General features: G+C 34.6%; 1 long non-coding RNA gene across 1 annotated transcript in view; it reads right to left on the bottom strand.

Annotated features, from left to right (window-relative positions):
• Window positions 1-5831: 5831 nt before the first annotated feature.
• The window catches only part of LOC130852397 (uncharacterized), a 32489-nt gene continuing 21936 nt past the window's right edge, over window positions 5832-16384 (bottom strand). The window contains exons 2-3 of the long non-coding RNA XR_009053344.1: window positions 6451-6562; window positions 5832-5921 (exon numbers count right to left, since the gene is read on the bottom strand). This is a non-coding gene — a long non-coding RNA (uncharacterized LOC130852397). The remainder of the gene's footprint in view (window positions 5922-6450; window positions 6563-16384) is intronic.

Here is a 16384-nt window from a genome sequence, read left to right as displayed (position 1 = left end):
GGGGGCATACATATAGGCTATCTATGCAAACAATAATATAGGAATGATGTAACTATCACAAATGATCCAAACTTACTAAAAAGTTTCCAGAAAATTATTGTTTATCCCCTAGAAAATCTCTCTCTTATATTGGCAAAATAAAAAATCACTTTAAATATTGTTTTAAATATTTTGTATAAATATGTTTATTCAAAACTCTATTGGGAGAAAAGCAATAACAACTGTTTGGGGATTGGATGAAATCCTGGCTGCTTTTAATGCAATTTGTGGAAATCCCGGGTGTCATGGATAAATGTTTGCACACTCAAACCATCTGCATCACCATTTAGAAAAAACTTAACAAATGGCAGTATTAATTCCCAAACACAGTCTCCAAATAGGCCAAAGATTTCTGAAGAGCAATACAACTAGCCCAGACATTAGGAAATCTATTTACTGACATGAAAAAATGTTCAAAAGAAAGCATTTTTTATCCCAATGTAGGAAGAGAAGACAAAGTATGGCAAGAAAGAATTATGAGAGCAGAATAGATGGGATTTCAATTCAGTTAATTATATCCAATTTATCTTTATTTGCCATGTACTTTAATTTCAAATAATTCTTCATATTGAAATTAAGGGTTTCTCAAACTTCCTAATAACTATTTCTCACAAATGCACAAATTATAAAACAGTAGTTAATAGGTTTTTATTGACTTTTTATAGACTAAAATTACCTGAGAATAGAGACAAAATGATAAATGATCAACAAATAGTTTAATAAATCTGGTCCCCTGCTGAGAAAAAAAGAATAAGGATACAGATGCAGAGAATGGACTGGAGGACACGGGGTTGGGGGAGCGGGGGGTGAAGGGAAAGCTGGGACGAAGTGAGACAGTAGCATAGACATACATATACTACCAACTGTAAAATAGATAGCTAGTGGGAAGTTGCTGTATAACAAAGGCAGATCAACTCGATGATGGGTGATGCCTTAGAGGGCCGGGACGGGGAGGGTCGGGGGGAGTCACGAGAGGGAGGGGATATGGGGATATGTGTATAAATACAGCTGATTCACTTTGGTGTACCTCATAAGCTGGTACAAGAGTGTAAAGCAATTATATTCCAATAAAGAGCTTTAAAAAAAAAAGTTACCAATTTTGACAGGATAAGGAATCATAAAAGAACACATAGCTCTGCTGATCTTTCCCTATCTTGGTCTGTAAGTTTTCTACAGCAAACACATTTATGAGAACTTTTCCTCTGTTAACTTTACAGAGAATATATTTGTATATGAACATACGGACACATATTTATCTATCCCTCCTCCTTATTCTTTCATCACAGCAAATCACTAGGAATCACATGTAACTGTTTACTGGGGTACATATCTACCTGAGCCTTCAGAATACAACCTGTCCCTAGCAAAACTCACCTACACAGAGCAAAAAAGACTGAAAAACAAAACTCAGATGTGGAAAAATCAAGTTGTTTAAATTTTGTTTTGCCTCTGACTTCAAAGGACTCCTATATGAAATAAACTTTGTGAAATATGAAAGGAAGAGAAGGATTTGGCCAAGAGAACAGAAGGATAGAATCAAAGTACCAAGTTGTGAGAATGCCTGAAAAACGCTTCACTGCGCTTAGAACCCTTGGCTGTACACTTTGAACAAAATCAAATTCACCCAGACTTGTCAACTAAGTGAAGAAGCAAGTGAGGCTGATGATGGCATTTTAATTGTTTTAATGGAATGATTTAAGTTATTTAAGCATAAAAAAATTTATCTTTTCATCCAAAGCCAAAGTAAACTGATGTATATTTTTGAATGTGGCAAATAACTATTTGCCATTAATTTTGAATGTGCAGATTAATTAATAATTCAAGTATGCTTGGGATTAAAAAAAATCAACACTTTGAGCTTGTTGGGATTTCTAAAAATAAATCAACACATATAAATAAGTATAGTCTACCTTAATTATAATTAAGCTACTCAAAGATGTCATGTAATCATTGTTCCAGTAATGCTATTGTTATTCAAAATATTTTTTTGAATTCTCTTTATAATGAAATTTGGAGCCCCTGAAGAAAATTACTCCCAAACTTCCAATTTTTTTAATGGAAATACATATTTTGTTCTGGCTACAAACTAGTATATTCTTCATGCAAAGTTTTTTAAAACAAATTTTAAAAATACATATAAATATAATGGAAATAAAATCACTCATAATTCCTTTACCACATTATTTTTTTTAAGCACATTAACGTTTTAATATATAGTGGTTACTTGAACAGCATGGATTTGAACTGTAAGGGTTTACTTACGCTCACATGTTTTTCACTAAATACGGATGTACTATAGTACTACACAATCTGCAGTTGGTTGAATCTGCAGATATGGAACCGTGGATATGAAAAGCTGACTGTAAAGTTATATGAAGGTTTCCACTGAGAGGAGGGTCAGCCCCTAACCCCTGTGTTGTTCAAGGGTCAACTGTATGTTCTTCCAGAATGTTCCTATGAATTTGTCACATGGAAATAATATTTCACAAAATGGTATCATTATTTTATTTAACATGTAATACATGATATATATAATACATATATACATATATAATGCATATATAACATACAATATATACATATATAGTTAGTAACATGATTTTTTATATATTACTAACTTTCTATGTTAATAAATATGACTCATTAAATTCTTTGTTAATTGGTAAGTAGTGTTTTACTGACTTGATCTAACACAAATTTTTTAACACTCTGTTTTCAAAAATACTTCCTGAAAGTCTTCCAAGAGGTTCTGAATCATAGGAAGGGAAGGAAATGAGTGATCTGAACAAAACAAAATTAACAGTTGTAAAAGATTTTAACTGTAGGACTTCTCAGAGTTTTTAATATGCTAATTCAAAATGTTAACTTTCCAAATGTGGAATATATTATGATGCATTTACAAAGCAAAATAAGCCACTGGATTTTTTTTTTTATAAAATCCTATGAATGTCCTGAATTACTCAAATGCCATGGTATGTACCTGTAAAAGCTTTTATTTAATCATCTCCCTACTGTTGGGTTTTAGGTTGTTTTAATTTCATTAACTATTATTAATAATTCTTTGATAAGTATTTTCAAATACTCATCTTTAAGCATTTTTCTGATTATTTCCTTTAAATAAATTTTGAGACATGAATTGCCTGGCCGATTTTTAAGGATTTGATGCACATCATCAAATCACTCCTAAAGATTTTATCATTTTACATCCAGCACTTTCTGAGGTTACTTCCTATAAGCTAAGCAATATCTATTTTCATTCCTCCAATTAACTTTTTTTCCCTACCCTATTGATTAACCACCTGAGTCAAAAGCCTTACCTCTGAATGACTTTGGTAACCCTATGTAGCAGACAACCTCAGCCTGAGAATACGATAGGGTATAAGAAAAAATTAATTCTTTGGAGTCTCACCAACTTCCATTCCCTCTTCCCTTACTCATTCCCCATCACCACCACTGGTGCTCTCTGCTTCATAAATTTAATTTCTATGACACAGCAGGAAAGACACACCTGAAGTCACACCTGTCTAATTTATCTAAGTAAATGGCACCATGATGACATTGCAAAAAATTAAAATTAAAATTCATGTATTGAAGGCTTTCAGATCCCTTAACTTCTACCTGGTAATTATACCTACTCTACAAATAGTACTAGAACAAATAGAATAGTAAATCTCAAAGAAGAAGATAATTCCTCAACCAAGAATTTCCAATAATTCAGGAAAAGACAATACTATGAAAGAGAGGCAATGGACTAAAAGAGTGAGAAAATTTTGTCCAGTGAAAGATAGGTAAAAGAGCAGGCAAAATAAGATATTTAAATAGTTATTAAAACATAAAAAGAAAAACAGGAGAAAGGATAAGCAAAGGTAAAATCTGATGTTTTCAAAAGGAAAGTATAAAACAGCATTAATAAATATTTATTAATAAACACTAAAAATTCATAAAATGTTAATAAATACTAAATAGTAATGATAAAATATTAAAGATTAATAAACAGGAAGAATACAAATAAGCCAAAAGTAACATTTGGTAATGTAGAGAAAACAATAAAACCTTAGAATCATAACAGAACAATATAAACAACCATGTCAATAAAATTAGATGAAATAAGTAATTAGCTAGGAAAATATAAAGTTAACAAAACTGACTCAGGCAATAGAAAACTGATTGAACTTGTACCATTTCAGAAACTAAATCAGTAGGCAAATATCTACTCATCATAATAAGCACCATGCCCACAGTTTTACTCATTTCACTAAACTTATAAGAAAAAAGTTAATCCTTACCTTATCCAATTGTTCCAAATTATAGAAAAAGAGAAAAAGCTACCCAAAACTTCTATTAGGTTTTCCTAACACTGGACTCAAAATCAGACAGATTGAGTAAGAAAAGGATATTATGAACATAGATTCAAAAATCCTGAATAAAATATTAGCAAACTGAATCTAGTAACACATAATAAATCAACATATGATAACTTTATAGTTTATTCAAAGAATGGAAAGCTGGTTTAGCACGAGAAAATTTATTACTGTCATTGCTACATTAAAAATTTAAAGAATAAATTATTTTTATCATAGAAGTTGATGCAGCAAAAAATAATTTAAAATGTTTCGATGTCCATGCATACAAAACAAGAAAAGCTCTTAAGAAACCGGGGTAATAGGGAATATTTTATTCTATCAAAAACCTGCAGCAAACATTATAGGTAATAGTGAGATAGTAAAATTATCTTGTTTAATATCATAAGCAACATAAATTTGTCACCACTCAGAAATAGTAAGAATAGCTAAGAGTGGAGGGAAACTGGCACTGTCATACACATGCTCTGTGATGCAGACACTTGGGAGGGGAAGTATGCAGTGTCTCTTAAAATAAGAAAGTGTGCTCACTTTATGACGCCACAATTCTCTGTATATCCCCATACTAACACTTGCACATAAGAACAAAGAGGCCTGTACAGGGATGTGAACTGCAACGTTGTTTATAACTGCTAAAAGTTGGAAATAACCTAAATGTCCATAAATAAAGGAATTGTTAAATAAACCAAGATAGATCTACTATGTTACTATGGTAAAAAAACCTCTAAGACATAAGGTTGGGCAAAAAGATAAAGTAAATAGCAGAAAATGATGTAACTACACTATAGTTTAAATTTTAAAAGAAGAGCAAATAATATCGTGTATTTTACAGGCATGTGAATATGTACATATATGCCTATAAATAGTTCTGGAAGAATCCTAACCAAACTGATATTAGCTGTCATTTCTAAGGAGTGATTATGGATGTAGCCATGGAAGACTTTAGCTTCCGCTGAAATGACTGAATGAGTTGATATTAATAGATGCTAAATTTGTGATAAGACCAGAGTTAGACTTATGACAAAAAGCTAAATACTTAGAGATACTAAATACTAGATAAGACCAGAGTTAGACTTAAAACAAAACAAAACAAACTACAAAGAAAACTTGGGAAATCAGTTATGTCCCAGGTTTTCTCTTCTACAACATTTTTAATCCTAATGAATTCTAGACTATGAATTCTAGAACCTTCTTTACTGAGCAATCCTCTTCCCATGTGCAGCTACTGTAGGTTTCCCAAATTTTCCTGGGAAAAAACTCCAAGAATTCTCATTTGTTGTAGAACTTTTAGAGCCCTCCCAATGACCACACATCTTCACCTTAGCCCAGAGTTAGGGGCCTTAGGGTTCTCTAAGACAAAGTGGGCTCATGGGCCAGTGAGCACTACATGTCCATGGAGGAAAGAGGAGAACAGAGTTCTATTGTCCCTTACCAGTGCTTGGGCTGCCAGCCAGGATGCCTTGGTTCTAGTCCCTGCTTTGCTCTGCTACTTGGTCAATTCTTGAAGTTTATTTTTCTCATCTGGAAAATATAGACACTAGATCTATCGTCTCCCTTCCAATTCTTTAATTTGGTGACTTTATTATGAATTGGTTAGCATGCACCTAGAAACACGATTATCCCTTAAGACACCTTGGGCCAGTATCTGCAATGGTAATGTCTGTGCCTGCCCTCAAAAACTATATCCTTTGAGACATGAATCCTTAACATAATTGTTAAATATAGGTGTGCTGTCGGAGAAAACTCTAAAACTGCAAAGTCACTTGGAATTAGAAAGTAACATGGGAGTAAGTGATAGTACAGGCATGACTGTCATAAATACTCAACTAGGTTCAGCAGGGATGTTGTGTTTACATGAATCTTAGTACTTCTCCCCTTAGAAAAACATTTGTATGAAAGCAAAAGTTTCTCAGAAATTGTGTAAAAAGTTCGTTGCTGGATTTTTCAGGAAAGATTTCTGAACAAGGGTGTGGGTTATTTAAGTCTAATTGTAGCTGACCTTACTCATTGGCAGAGAGAAGACTTGACTTCCTGGAGGGCAAGAACTTACCTGTCCTAAAATAATTCTTCAAGGGCTTGTCATGGCACCACCTCCCCTCTTCCCTGGCTCCAAATTGTCTTTCCCAGATTTAGTTCATGGCTGAGAAAATCAGTGTGAGCAACTGGAGAGCAAACACAGTAAGATGAGTTAACAATGGGAGCAGCACTGAAATAATTCTTAGGCTGTTGGAGAACATGGGTGCTGAACAGGAAGTGAAGGGTCCCCTCAGGAGCATCAGGCGCCCAAGCTGGGGGACCTGGGGCTGCGCTAGGGAAGGTAGAGTACTGTAGGCTAGGGTGTTCAAGAATAAATACTTGGCAAACTGGGTTGGACTGAAGGAGGAGATGCAAAGCACCTTGGCCTAGGGCTAAACTCTTGCCAGAGGCTGTAATTAATTTGAATCATTTCAGAAGCCATTTTGCTAAATTATTTTTTTGTTTTTGTTTCACTACTTCTTATAAGTAGTGCTGACTCCTTAAGATTAATCCCACCCCTGGAGTTTTCTGATTTTTTTCTCCTAAATGAATAAGTTAACATCATGCAAAAGGGCTTAATCCCTAAAAATAACCTCCTGTTGAAAGCAAGTAGCACAAGCTTGCCGAAGTCCACACTAACTGGCGTAACTGCATTTTATACCCTAGTATTTTGAGCATGATCACCGCCTCCACCCCACCTTGCCTCTGTGACAGCCAGAGGGAAATTATAGCAAAATCACTCCCCATACTTATAATGGATATAAAAGCAGGATGGAAACTTCATGATTAATTACACACAAAAAAACTAGATAATTGGCTAGATGAGAGAAAGAGAGTGCATATGTGTATGTTTATCCAAGCTTACTGAAGCACTAGATGAAAACTTTGGGGTTAGTTGCTCTCAATAACTGAGAGAATGACAGAATATCTGTATAAGGCTGAATGCTAGTCAAGTGAAGAATAAATTGATGCATGATGGATTGCTGTTGCTGGCTCAGTGTCTTTGAGTTCCCTGGATAGCCATTTGGAATCCATGCAGACTTGAATAATTTACATAATAGTCAGTGAATTCTACTGACTCTGAGGGTAAAATTTGATGTATTCAAGTATAAAGTCATTCATGTGGAATTGTTTTACCAAAAATAACCTATTATATTTCATTTTGGTTTTTTTTTTACTTTTAAGATTTTTTTTTGATGTGGACCACTTTTTTGTCTTCATTGAATTTGTTACAATATTGCTTCTGTTTTTTTTTTTTGTTTTGTTTTTATGTTTTGGTTTTTTGGCCGTGAGGCATGTGGGATCTTAGCTCCCCAACCAAGGATCGAACCTGCACCCCCAGCACTGGAAGGCAAAGTCTTAACCACTAGATTGCCAGGGAAGTCCCTATTATCGTTATTTTAAATGGTGTGGACATTCATGATTCATATTGACTGCCTTTAACTTATACATATTAAATTTCATTTAATATTTTTTCAGTAGTTAATTTTGCATCACCCAAATGTCAATACTCTCCTTTTTCAAAATTTGGCACCTGAAGTTTCATCAGTTCCTGATGAATAATGTTCCCAACTGAACGAAAACATATTAAAATTCTTAATAGATATGCATTTCCTTTAAAAAGATTCATTGTCCTTTCTGTGAGCACAAAGTTGGACCCTTTTAAATCTCTGAATCAAAAAGGCTTAACTTTTTTATCTCAATTTAAGAGTTTGATCAATAAACCCAGGAGAAAATCAAAGATAAGAACTAAGTAAACATAGCTCCCAAAGCAGTTAAAATTACATTTATTTTCACTTTTACTCATTCTTGCTATAAAATTTCCTTATTGCCATTTGAGCTGAGAAAACTTTCTGAATAACTGAGCTCGATAGAGGAATTTCCAAATGAGTTATTCTAGGCAATAAAAAAAAAAAGAAATGACTTAGAAAGAAAGGGTTTCCATTCCTGCTGGGCTCTAAATCCTTCTGTGACATTAGACTTTTGATGATTTCACAAGATAAACATGCTACAACCTGTTCTCAGAACTATTTTTTTAATTAATGAATTTCTTACATGGGATAAAATGGCACATAAAACCTAAACATTTTTATCTCTGTAGAGCTTTTATTGACACATCCTATGTCAAGACTAACTTTAGCACCTATAGAGAGAATTAAAAGGCTTAGGTAATCTCAAGAGAAGGCAATAACGTCCCTGTTAAGTAGCCATTTGCATGTATTAAAATTATACAGACACCCACATGCAAAAGAGAGAAACTGGACATCTACTTTACACCATTCAGGAAAATTAAGTCAAAGTGGAACATAGGCTTAAATGTAAGAACTAAAACTGTAGATGACATCAAAAGCTCAAGTAGCAAAAGAAAAGTCAGGTAAATTAGACTTAACCAAATTTTAAAACTTTTTTGCTGCATACAATATTATGAAGAAAGAAGACACACAGAAAGGGAGAAAATATTTGTAAATTGTATGTCTGATAAGGATCTAGTACCTGGAAAATATAAGGAACTCTTATAACTCAATAAAGACAAATACCACAATTAAAAATGGACAAATAATTTTAATAGACTTTTGTTCCCAAAACATATATAAATGGCTAAGAACATGATAAAATGTTCTGCATCATTTGTCACTAGGGAAATGCAAATCAAAACCACAGTGATATACCATTTCATAACCACTGAAACAGCTATGATAAAAAAGACTGACAATAAATATTCCACAAGGATGTAGAGAAGGTGAAACCCTTATATATTGCTAGTGAGATTATAAAATCATACAGCCACTTTGGAAAATAGCATATCAATTTCTCAAAATGTTAGGTTACCACATGACCCAACAATTCAACTACTAGATCACATACCCAAGAAAACTGAACACATGTGCTCACACAAAGACTTGTACGTGAATGTTCACTGTGGGCATTATTCAGAATAGCCAAAAAGTTGAAACAACCCAAATGTCCAAAAAATGGTGAATAAACAAGATGTGATCTACACAATGAAATATTGCTTGTCAGCAAAAAGGAATGAAGTATTAATACATGCTACGGAATGAATCAACCTCAAAAACATGCTAAATAAAAGAAGCCAGTCAAAAATGACCATATATTTATGATTCCATTTCTATGAAATGTCCAGAATTGGTAAATCTATAAAGAGAGAAAGTAGATTAATGGTTATCTAGAGCTGGGCAGCAGTAGAGGAGAGGGGAAGGGAGGGGGCTGGTGGGAAGTGACCGCTAAAGCTTACATCCTGATACTGTGTCCTGGATCATACAATGTTGCACATATGGAATTCAATTCAGTGACATATCTGGTATCCCTAAAATTTTGTCACTCCATCATACACAAATTATTCTGCTATGCAGCTATCAAACAGAACTAAATTCTTTTGCTATGGTGGGGGGGGGGGGAAGCCACATTTATTCCTAAATTATGTGCCAAGAATATTGTTGGAAGGCAAGTAAAAGAATTCCAATAATGCTATAGGACAGGGGTTATTATGGTATAAGGTAGTGTGGTGAGCTTTTGGAATCAACATCCTGCAGAGACTTGGGGCTGAGTTAGTAGGGACGACTTTTAGAACGTATGAATGCAGTCATTCATCAATAGGTACAGATGATCTTGTTTATGTCAGTTGGCACGCTGACATGACTGAGCCCACAACTGGATCCAGATATGTTCAGACTGATAGATCAAGGCTTTGGCCCCACAGGGAAGTAAGGAGGTCTGTGGAAGAAATCCAAAGGGAAGAGAACATTAGGCACAAGAGATCAACCCTATAACCAAGCATAGGGCAGGAAGGTGAAGCAAAGTACTCTGTGGTCTCTGTTACTGTGATTTGCCTTCTGGTACCAGCTCCCAAGAATCTATGCCTGACATCTATGACAGAGAGTAGAGTGTAGGTAAAAGCTGAAGAAAACATCTTTTCACCAAGAAGGGAATCATGTACATTCTGATCTTATGTCTTTGCTTTCCTCATCCATGTATGTCTACATTCAAAGTACAGAGCAGTGTGTACAGCACACCATCATTTGTGTGAAAAGAATATTTATTTATATTCTATTTGACAGTATGCACATAGAATAACTCTGAGAGGATTAACAAGAACTGATAATGTACATTAACCATATGAGGAAACTTTGAGGTCTGGGAATAGTCATAGTGGGAGTTTTCTGTACTTTTCTTTTGTATATCTTTTGTACTTCTAAATTTTGAACCATATGGATAAACATCATCACTTCAAAAATAAGTTAAAATTTAAATTAAAAGTGGCCATGTAGGACTTCCCTGGTGGTGCAGTGGTTAAGAATCCGCCTGCCAATGCAGAGGACATGGGTTTGATCCCTGGTCCGGGGAAGATTCCACATGCCGCGAAGCAACCAAGCCTGTGTGCCACAACTACTGAGCCTGAACTCTAGAGCCCTCGAGCCACAACTACTGAGCCCACATGCTGCAATTACTGAAGCTCATGCACCTAGAGCCCATGCTCCACAACAAGAGAAGCTACCGCAATGAGAAGCCCGTGCACCCAATGAAGAGTAGCCCCCCACCCCCACTCACAACTAGAGAAAGCCCATGTGCAGCAACGAAGACTGAACGCAGCTAAAAATCAATGAATCAATCAATCAATCAATCTTTGGGGGGAAGAAAGCTTGAAAATTCTAATAAAAAATCAATAAATAGAAATAAATCTTGTTCTTGAATATAAAGACAGTATTGTAAAGACGGCAGATATCCCTGAATTAATTTATAAATTCAATGTGATTACCAACAAAAGTACAAATGAAATTTTATATTTTGGAACTTGATAAGAATTCCATGGGGAAAATAAGATATGGACATATAAGCATGTTAGGATAGCTAGAAAAGACATGGAAAAAAAAGTAGTGATGGAGAACTAGCCCTTTAATGTCATACATTAAAATATGACAGTGCTTCAGGAACAAATTGATCATCAGGGTAGAATACCAAAATGGAGTCAACCGTATGTGAAAATTTAGTATATGTTAAAGGTGGCTTTACAAATCAGCTGGAAAATGTGGCATAAATCAATAGCCAAAATGAGAAAATTAGTGGGGAAAAATCTAGACCTTTTATATAAAAATAAATTCCAAATATATGAAATATTTCACAATAAATTATGAAACCCCAACTATCCTATGAAAACAGTAGACACTTAGGAAAAAAATTTGGAATGGGAAAAGCCTTTCTAAACAAGACATAAAATTCAGAACTCTATAAAAGAAATGATTAATAGACTTGCTTTCATAAACATTACAAATTCCTACATGGCAAGACATGTACTCAACAAACTCAAAAGATGATTAAAACACTGGGAGAGTTTATTTACAACATATGTAAATATGTTTTCATTGCTTTAATATACAACAGTCCAACAACCCACCAGAAAAACAGAGAGCAACACTGACTCAAAGAAGAAAAAAGAAAGACAGATTATATATATTTGACTGTGAAACAGAATTGAAGTATTTTTTTTATCTTTTAATATGACAAAGGTGAAAAGTATTGATAAAATATAATGTTGGCAAAAGTGTAGAAAATTAGGACCTGTCATCATTGCTGGTTTGAATGTAAATGGTGCAGACTATTTGAGGGGTAACTTGGCAGTATCCACATTATCTATCAAAATTCTAAATACAAAATCTCACTCAACAGCTTTGCAGAGAAACATATATTTAAGCAAAATGGAAGTAGAGCGTATTCATTTCAGTATCTTTTAAAGCAAATACAAGAAAAAATATGGCTATCCATTGATATAAAACTGATTAAGTAAATAAATTAATATTATACCACTGTTAAATATAGTGAAATATATCCAAAACTGTTATGGAAAGACATCTTCAAAATTAAATGTTAAGTTAAAATCGCATTACACATATACATTTTTTGGATAGCAGAAATTTGGTCCTGTCTAAAACATCCATAAGACTCTTGGTCCATGACAAAAGGTCCTTGAAATTTGGTCCTAACCAAAACATATATAACCGTGACACATGTCAAGTGGTTTTGACAGAACCAAATATCAAGGAGCTTCCTGTGTAACACTAAATGTCTCAAGAATGTTTTAGACAGGACCAAATATCCTGCAAGGCATTTTTGCATATACATACACAGTATGTATAACATATTTTTGCTCATGTAAAAATATTTTTAATGTATTTTTACAACTATGCCATTTATATATTGTACATATATAGAAAATTCTGAGAAAATGCACAAGAAACCATTAGCAATGGTTGCTTCTGTGACTGGGATGGGGTTGGAAGGTGCTGGTCTAGGATGTGTAGTAGACTTTCTTTGCATTGTACATATTTGCACAATTTGAATGTCTTTACCAAGTGTGTGTGTGTGTTTAATTAAAGTAACTATTTAAAGATAATTAATTATTTGAAATATATTAATATATGTAATATTTGAGAAAAAATATCTTCATTCCTTCCCTATTGCAGGAATTGTAACCCAGAGACAGTTAGTTACTGGTAACCCACAATTTGCCATCTGCTATAATTTCTGATCTGCTTTTATCTCAGGTGATTTAAAGGTGTTGGTGACAGGAAACAGATCTGATCTTTTACTGCCAGTTTCTATCACCTCAAAGGTCAGACTGAAAGCATGATGCAACTAACTAAGCTTGCCATGCAGCAGTTAACTGGAGGACATTGACCATCATATCCCACTAGGTTTCTGATTGGCTAAAAAGGGATTACCCAAGAAGAGCTCATTCTGCAAAATAACCAATGTGGAATAATTTAAGGCGTGCACTTACTACTGTTATTCATATTTAACTGGGAAATAAAAGGACACACAAAAATATAATGCCCCTCTGTTTGTACTTATCCTGCAATCATGTGGGCCTAAAGAGTTAAACTGCCTTCGGAACTAGGCATGTAAACCAAGATAAATCTTTGAGATCTAAATTTAGGTAATGGGATAGTTCTTGTCCCAAATAAAAGTTCAAAGTCCAGGTTCATGTCTAGAGAGACAAAGATCATCAGTGTTTTTCCCAGGGTCATTTTGTAAGAGTGAAAACATTACAAGCATCCTTTCTGTAAGATGTTATGGAAAAACCTAAACAAACTTTTTGGCCAACCCAATATTTGACGTTGCTTCCTTAGAATTTCTAGAGTAACCAAGCAGTTTTTGAAACCACTGAGAAGCCTTCTGATATTTGACCCCTGCTCAGCATAACACCAAGAAAGTCTCAGAGGAAGGCACCCTGATTAAAACAATATGTTTCTCATAAGAAATAAAAACCATAACAATATTTATCTTTGAGAAAGTAAACTGGAATACCAGGGCTGGGGTAGCAGAAGAATTTATTTTCATGCTATACCCTATTATCTTAAGCGCTTTGATATGTATATGTATTAATTTTTGGAAATAATAGTAAGAGTGGGCTTTTCAAACATTAGGACAATTAAGTAGTGTGGAATGTTATGCCAAAAAAAGCATCAAACTGATCTTTGTGCTTCTGTTTCCTTTACCTGCCTCTTCAGTTCTTGATGGTTCCATTCGTACATTATTTAGTTGTAAGGTCTGGTGATTTCCAGGAGGGTTAACTTAGAAATGCTCACATCCCATCTTGTTTTATACTTACTTACACAGTACATAGGAGGGATATTGCTATACCCCTCCACACACGAGGTTCCCAATATATGTTTTGCATGTTACATAAACTAATAACTGAGTCATCCCAGTGTTGATTCCTGAGGAACTCTACAGTAAACATTTATCCATAAAAGGACTACTATCAAAAAGAACTTACCACCACTACCATTATCATTATTAAGATAGAAATCAGAAGCCTTGCTTACTATATGCTTACAATTTTTAAGTGAGCAGATGTTACTACTTTTCAAATCAAACATCCCTTTGAGAATCTGTTGAAAGCTATAAACCCACTCTGTGGGGTAGGGTGAGGTGGGGAGGAATGAATAATTGTATTTACACACAATTCTGTGTATATGAGGGCATTCATAGGGTATATCAAGTCTTCCCATGGACCACTTTGGTCTCAGTAAAACTCAGATTAACACCATCTATTGAAATCAAGCCTCTGTGTATCATAAAATGTCCATCTCAAATTAAAAATATCTAGATTCTTCTTGTTAATGGATTTTTAACATATAAATATAATGTCTCAATTACAAATAAGTCTCCATAGAAGATTGACTTTTTTAAAAAAAGGAATCAAGTAAGGGAAATAATTAGGTCTTCCCCCCAAATTTAAAATGGAGACTTTTTCTGTGTGGGAAGGCAAGCAAATAGTTGGGGAAATAAATATTCAGTAAAAGAAATGATGACTGAGATCATCCTGTTTTAACAAGTATTATGCTATCCTATAAAGCAAACACTTCTGAAGAGCCACCTAGAAATGAATCTTTTCTCTTGGGATTATTTTGTATTACTTGTCATGCAGTAAGATTGCTAATCTTACCCTTCTGTGTTCACAAATGTGCTATAACTCCACTTCTTTGCTCTGCAAGTGCAAGGTTTATTGAGATGAAACACTGTCACATCCAGGACAAGACTTTTTATACTTTAGGTTAATGCAACGCCAGTCAAAGGCAAAAATGTAAAACATTGCCAGTTCTCTGTGAAATATGCACTGATTTAAGTTTATTATTATATTAACAGATGAGCAGGTTGCCTGGGAACTACAATCCATCTCTTGAAACAATTGCTGTCAAATGAACATGAGGTAAAAAAGTTATTTAAAGTTCAAATTAAGATAAAGCTTTCAAGCCCTGAGAAGAGCATAAATTGGTATTGATAAAGGGGAAAATACTTAGAGAGTTAAAAGTAAGAATTCTTCCTTGATCCAATGTGTTGTTTTTTATTCTTTTTTAATATAAATAATAAATTCTGTCTGGAGGCTGGGTTTTTAAATTTGGGCCTAATAAGAGACTCCACACCTGGCCATCATTGACCAACCCAGGTGTGACCTCACATCAATACTACCATCATCCCAGGCTCCTGAACACTCGTGACATTTCTTCTATCTCATGTTATTTCACCAAATCTGTCTGAAACTAAATCTGAAAAAAACAGATGCAGTGGAAGAGAGGACTCACAGAATTAGCAAATGATGTCTTAATAGCGTGCTTATTTTCCAATAGGCCAAAGTGGGGCTTTTTCAATGTCCAGTGTAAGAGGTTTGAGGGATCTCTGAACCCCAGATGCAGCACCAAGTTCAGAGAGATTGAAAGGAAGTTCATTATTATTAAGGGCATAGTTGTAAAGTAAAATCCAAATTTATTCCTACAAATTTCTTTGAATATCTGCAGGAACGTTACTTAAGACATGTGTATTCTTCCTATAGTCTTTCCTCAATTTTCTTCTCTGGTTTTGGATTCTGCTTCCCAAGCAACACTAGTTAAACAGCAAGCAAGATCACAGAGGAGGTTTAAACAATAATGATCATTATTCAGAGACACTTTAAGTCAAAACACATCCTAGAGAACACACTATAAATTTTGGACGTCTGATACACAAACCATGTTAACTCACATTATTGGAATTTGTCCTCTACTCCAATTACACTGTGTTTACTGGTATATATATTGGGATTCCAAGAGGAAACAGATGGTGCATTCAAATTAGGAAAATTTGAGGAGGGTTTATTTACAAAGGGACTATTTACAGAGGTGTGGGTGTAGGAGAATCACAAGGCGTAGTTCAAGAATGCTGAGCTGCTTATAAGGAGTTAACATGCCTAGGTTCATAAGAACAAGGGGAAGGAGTAAGCATTAGAACCGGAAGGAGAGAGTCATGCAGAGATGTTCACCTTGAAAGATGGGTGATCTTCCAAGATGAGCAGAGCTGGCCCAAGTGTATCTGGCAGGGAGCTCACTCTCTTTCTGCCCCCTGTTCCTCAAACCAACAGGAAGCATGGAGGGAATGGGAGCTTTAATGACCTCAGTCAACAGTGCCACTCTAGG

This window comes from Hippopotamus amphibius, chromosome 4 (genome assembly GCF_030028045.1).
Source record: "Hippopotamus amphibius kiboko isolate mHipAmp2 chromosome 4, mHipAmp2.hap2, whole genome shotgun sequence".
Classification (NCBI taxonomy): Eukaryota; Metazoa; Chordata; class Mammalia; order Artiodactyla; family Hippopotamidae; genus Hippopotamus; species Hippopotamus amphibius.
This window is presented reverse-complemented; position numbering and strand designations above follow the sequence as displayed.